We start from the raw sequence: 6,000 nt of genomic DNA on the forward strand, positions 1-6,000 counted from the left end.
TCTGGGGAGCTGATTCCCCACACCACAAAACGATCAAGTCACTGTGAAGGTCTCCTCTGGCCATGTGGCTTGAAGTGGATCGAGTCTTACCTGGGTTGTTCTGTCATGAAACTTTCACACAACTTATCATTGCTCCTCTTTTTCTCCCCTTCTCTCTGCCAAAAACCTGCCTTCTCCTACAAGCCTTGAAAGGAAGCTGTAAATACCAGCATCTGAATTTTAAGCCTCTGGAGATATAGGTGGCATTACCTCACACAATGATCTACCCATGACAGTCTTCAATCCTGAACAGACACCACAATATTATCTTGCCCTCTTCATCTTGCTGCCTCTCATCCCACTACTTTATTATTTATTTATTTATTTATTTATTTATTTATTTATTTATTTATTTATTTATTTATTTATTTATGGGACTTATATCCCGCCCTATCTCCCGAGGGACTCAGGGCGGCTAACAACAACAAAAAGTAAAGGTCTCTGTACAGTAAATTAAAATTAAAATTAAAATAAATTAAAGATTAGTGTTAAAATTGTAAACATAATGGCTTAGTAAGGCCACACCTGGAATACTGCATCCAGTTTTGGTTACCACAATGTAAAAAAGATGTTGACCCTCTAGAAAGAGTACAGAGAACAGCAACAAAGATGATCGGGGCTGGAGGCTAAAACCAATAAAAAACGGTTGCTGGAATGAGGTATGTCTAGTAGTTTAGTGAGAAGGACTAGGGGTGACATGATAGCAGTGTACCAACATCTCAGGGGTTGCCACAAAGAAGAGGGAGTCAAGCTATTCTCCAAAGTGCCCGAAGGCAGGACAAGAAGCAACGGATGGAAACTAAGGAAGGAGAGAAGCAACCTAGAACTAAGGAGAAATTTCCTGACAGTTAGAACAATTAATCAGTGGAACAACTTGCCTCCAGAAATTGTGGGTACTCCCAATACTGGAAGTTTTTAAAAAGAGATTGGACAACCATTTGTCTGAAATTGAATAGGGTTTCCTGCCTGAGCAGGGGGTTGGACTAGAAGACCTCCAAGGTCTATTCTATTCTATTCTATTCTATTCTATTCTATTCTATTCTATTCTATTCTATTCTATTCTATTCTATTCTATTCTATTCTATTCTATTCTATTCTATTCTATTCTCCCTCATGAAGTGATTGCAGTATAAATTAAGGGACCATTATAACTAAAAAACCCTTTAGCCATTATAAGCACCTACCAGTGTCATACTCTTCGCTTTTCATCCTTCTACTTTTTGTCTGCACAGCAGGTTATGAAGTTCAGAGCCCTGTTTTTCAGAGTTTAGAAAACCCTGGAATTGAAAATTGGTTTTAAACATCCTCATCTTCATCCTTATGGCCACCAGGTAACATTTTATTACCAATACTATGGAAATTGTGTCTCACTTTGAATCCTCTCTAGAAATAGTTAGAATAGATATTTCCTCCTCACACATTTTTAATCACCTCTCACTACAAAAGGTGTAACGTATCTGCAGAGAAAGAGATCTATAAAAGACACTTTTTTTGCTAACACTTAAGATTACCCGCACATGTATTCTCCCTTGAGCTTCTGAAAGGAGGTGTGTGTATATGTGTGTGTATATATGTGTAGACACATACACACACCACACACAGAGAGAGAGAGAGCGAGAGAGAGAGAGAAAATTCTTCTGTTTTACAGTGCTCCCATTTTGTGGCTCTTCTAAATTAAATGGTAGAATATCCTGCACTTTTAATTTCTACAGATCAGAGAGGAAGGAGGGAGATTAATTAGAAGTTAGATAATGGTCATTAATCATTTGTCCTCCCTTTTCCTGTCTCCTTGCAATAAACTACATTGACTCACAGTCCAAATAATGAAAAATTCACTCACAATAAACATTTGTCTGCCTCAGCAACAAGATGTTGTACTGCATATTTTGAACCCTGTGGTTTAGGCACGTCAAGATCAGAATTAATAACATTCTATACCAGGAATATAGTTAAGAATGCCGCTATAGGGATGTGTTATCCAAAACTTTGTGTTATTTAGTAGAAGGTCTTCCCCTGCAGTGATTTCTTATTTGGTTACCCAGGAAACTGCTTTATATAGAATCAAAGCATTTCTTCATTAGCTCAGTAATGTCTATATGTATAGACTGGCTGTGGCATTCAAGGGTTTAGATAGGATGCATACAAGACTGATGTAGTTACAAGGAAGAGTTTTAACTTGAAGGCTGAACACAGGTTTTGCATGGTGAAAGTCCCAGGATCATTCTCAACACAGAATTGAAAAGAATTTCAATTTGAAACGGTGGAGAATGTTGTTTCAGTGTATACTGTACTGAACTAAATGAAACAATAGCTGCAGGTGATAAAAGGCAGCATCCTGTGAGTTCTGGAGTCTTCTAAACACAAAGAGTGTGCTCTACCATTTAGCTACTGATGAGGATGAAGATCTACAATGTAGCATCATCCAGACCAGATGTTACAGGGAAAGGATGACAGGAACCTATTACAGGTAGTCCTCAACTTTCATCCATTTGTTTAGCAACCATTCAAAGTTACAACGAGATTGAAAAAGCGACTTACATCCAGTTCTCCCATTAACAACTGTCACAGCATCCCCGTGGTCACGTGATCAAAACTCCAGCATTTGGAAATCGGCATGTATTTATGACAGTCACAGCCTCCCGGGGTCATGTGATCGTCATTTGCAACCACCCCAGTGGCTTCCAACAAGCAGTCATTGGGGGAAACTGAGTTCGCTTAGCAACTGCATGATTCACTTAATGACTGCAGTGATTGGCTTAACAACTATGGCAAAAAGTTATCAAATCAGGCATGAGTCACTTACCAACCGCTTTGCTTAGCAACAAAAATTCTGGTCCCAATTGTGTTCATAAGTTGAAGAGTATCTGCAGGCAGTTCTTACCGCTCTGGTAATTTGTGCTAGCATGCAGAAGGAACTACAGTTAGAAGCCAATTCTTGGTCGTCTTCTCTCTCCCTCCCCCCCTATTTATTAACATGCAGTCCTCTCAATACCTTTGTGTGTTCTAATGGGATAGATGTTGACCTGGGCCTCTGCTGTTTCACAATAGGAGCTGCCAAGCCTTCCTCCCACCAACCCCTGCTTCACCCACCCAACAACTCACAGGGAGAGGTGATTAGGCTTGCTGTACTCGCTTTTCCCTTCTGTCTCTCTTTGGTCAACTTCTTTCAGGTAGCCTGGCTTTTGCGCTATAGGGCAGCTCTCCTTAGTACCACCAATTCTTAAATAATTCTAAGTCATCCATCCATCCACCCACCCTGACCTGGACAAAAAGTTAAAAAGAAAAGGAAGACAAAATGAATAATTGCTCTCTGAAGATGTTGTTCTCAATCATTATTAGCTCAAGGACTAGCTGGATGGTTAGATCTGTTGACACATCCACCTATCAGAGCATATTCATACAACCCAAATCTCAATTCGGGAAACAAAAAGCAAATCTGTAGTACAACTAGCTTGCTGTCCTGCTTATTAAATCCAGGCCTATTGCTGCCAGCTGGGGGAAGGAGGGCAATCCCCTACTTGCTTTCAACAAGCCTGAGAGAATACAAATACCAAAAGACAAACACAAAATGGAGGCTACCTCAGCCTCTTACAAAGGTCTACCTGTGGAGGAATTGATTATTCAGCCTTTCCTGGATTTCAGCTGGCTACTTTATTATCAGGACTGACAGGTCAGGAAGGTTAACTCTTTCAGAGTCTGGAATTGATGGAATGGAATTTCTGTAGAAATAGGCACATTAGTAATGGTGGGGGTGGAATTGTCCTGCATTTAATTACAGTTTTCTATATGTAGTATCTTTCCACATCTGTGAATCCTGGGTAAGTATTGTTACTTCTGGAGCGTGCCGTTAAAAACAAAAAGTCAGCAAGTGTTAAAAAACTTAAAACTGCAGCCAGAGTTGCAGTTTTGTGCAGCTTTCTTTCGATATAGTGAGCATAGACACCACTGATAATTCAGTACAACTTTATATATCTTTATATATCACTGTAAAAAGGATTGTATTCTAAATATTATCCTCACTAGCTTATCACTACCTTCTCTCTCTCTCTCTCTCTCTCTCTCTCTCTCTCTGTGTGTGTGTGTGTGTGTGTGTGTGTGTGTGTGTGCGCACGCACACCTTCAAGTCAGTGTTGACTCCTGGTGATTGCCTGGATTAGTCCTTGCAGTTTTCTTAACGAGATTTCAGAAGTGATTGTTCTTGCCTGCTTCTTAGGGCTGATAGTGGGTGACTGGCCCAAGCTGACTGTGCCTAAAGTAAGATTAGAACTTGCAGCCTCATGGTTTCTAGCCCACACCAAAGCTACATCAAAGTGGCTCTCATCACTACTTAAAAATATTGAAACTTGAAGCATCTAAGATCACATTTTATTTCCTTTACCCTTTGGCTATTTAATCTAGCCAAAGAGAAAAAACATATATTGTAAAAAGCATACCAAATATATTCTTTCTATTTTTCCGCATGACTTTGGAAATTTGAGATAAATGGAATTCACATGGAGAGTCTATAATTGCCATCTGCTGGATCTATGGCTCACTGCAGCTACTGAATATTGCTGCCACTTTGCTTGACAAATCTTTTTGCAGCTTGGCTTCTGAATACTGGGCAGTGCAGCTATATAGAAAACAACTTCTGGTAGGGATTTGTTTAGAAAGAAGAGCATGCACATCAGTCTTTAAGAAGCACAGAATCAGTAGTAAGAAGAAATGCGGTTAGTAAAATTGTTAATAGCTAGAAGGCATCAGGACCAGTATACCATACCTATAGGGAAGTCACCCTCAGTCTTGAGTGTAGCAAATTCCTTAACAGCTTGACCACTGAGAATCCAAAGAGTTAGAGAAAGTGGTATGATTAAGAGGAAATGCATTTACTCATTCCTATTTCATACTTCTTTGTAAACTTTTATGAAACAGGTATAGCATCTAACGGATTAACATATTTTGGAAAAAAAACCACTTGAATTAAGGTTTGGAGATGCATGCTTCAAGGACACATTACCTCATCCCAATCCTTCTTTAAAATCACCATGCACTCCAGGAAGGCAGAGGTCAATTTGTGTGGTTTCCTGCAAAGTTGTATTATGGCTCCAGATTTAGAGCTAAAATAATTTGGCAGAAAAAAGGAAGCAATTATAGAGTTCCGAGATCATATAGCGGTGGGATGGATTTTTGCAGTCCAGCCCTCGTAGTCTGACACTTCAGATTCACCTCATTTCATTCTGAGTCTGTCAGTACCTTAAGAATTGCAAGAAAGAATTTTCTGAATAGAGGCCATTTCTCAGCTATACTGTATGAGAAGGGACAACTGGCCTCAACAACTGTGATTTGTCCCCACTCTCTGCTTTCATGGGGTGGGGGAATGAAATTGCATCTCCTCATTTAAACCTTTTAAATTGTTTAAAAGGTTATTTTATTATTGGTTTATGAATTAATCTTATAACTGTTTTTGAGCTATTTCTTTTTTACGTTTCCTTTTTTTACTTTTAATTGTCTTGATTGACCAATAAATAAATCTGCTTTGTTAGCTAGAAAAGAGGGCTAGTTCAGAGATATGTAGGCATCAAATTAATTAAAATAACCAGTAAGCCTGGACTTTGAATCTGAATTGCCCTGTGGCCAAAGTAGTTTAAAAATGAATGAATCAGCTACATTTACCTCCAACAACACCCCTATCCAGATATCTGAGGCAATTGCAGTACACCTCTAAATAATAAGCTTTTTATTCATCTAGGCCAGGGGTGTCAAACTTGCAATGTCACGTGATGTGATGCGATGTATTGTGACTTTTTTTCCATTGCCAACAATGGGGTGGGCGCAATTTCGGCATGACGCATCCGGCCCGCGGGCTGGCAGTTTGACACCCCTGATCTAGGCCAAAACTCCACAGTTGTCATAATTCTATATGGCTGAGATTTAGTGTTAATTTAGCTTCAGACTGAACAATTTTGTTTGTTGCATCATGGG

General features: G+C 39.4%; 1 protein-coding gene across 1 annotated transcript in view; it reads right to left on the reverse strand.

The window, feature by feature from the left end:
* The window catches only part of SIPA1L2 (signal induced proliferation associated 1 like 2), a 193,080-nt gene extending 192,604 nt beyond the window's left edge, over positions 1-476 (reverse strand). The window contains exon 1 of the mRNA XM_083361188.1: positions 466-476. The gene's annotated coding sequence lies outside the window, so the exon portion shown is untranslated. The remainder of the gene's footprint in view (positions 1-465) is intronic.
* Positions 477-6,000: the final 5,524 nt, after the last annotated feature.

Source organism: Vipera ursinii (genome assembly GCF_947247035.1).
Source record: "Vipera ursinii genome assembly, chromosome: 1".
NCBI classification, from domain to species: Eukaryota; Metazoa; Chordata; class Lepidosauria; order Squamata; family Viperidae; genus Vipera; species Vipera ursinii.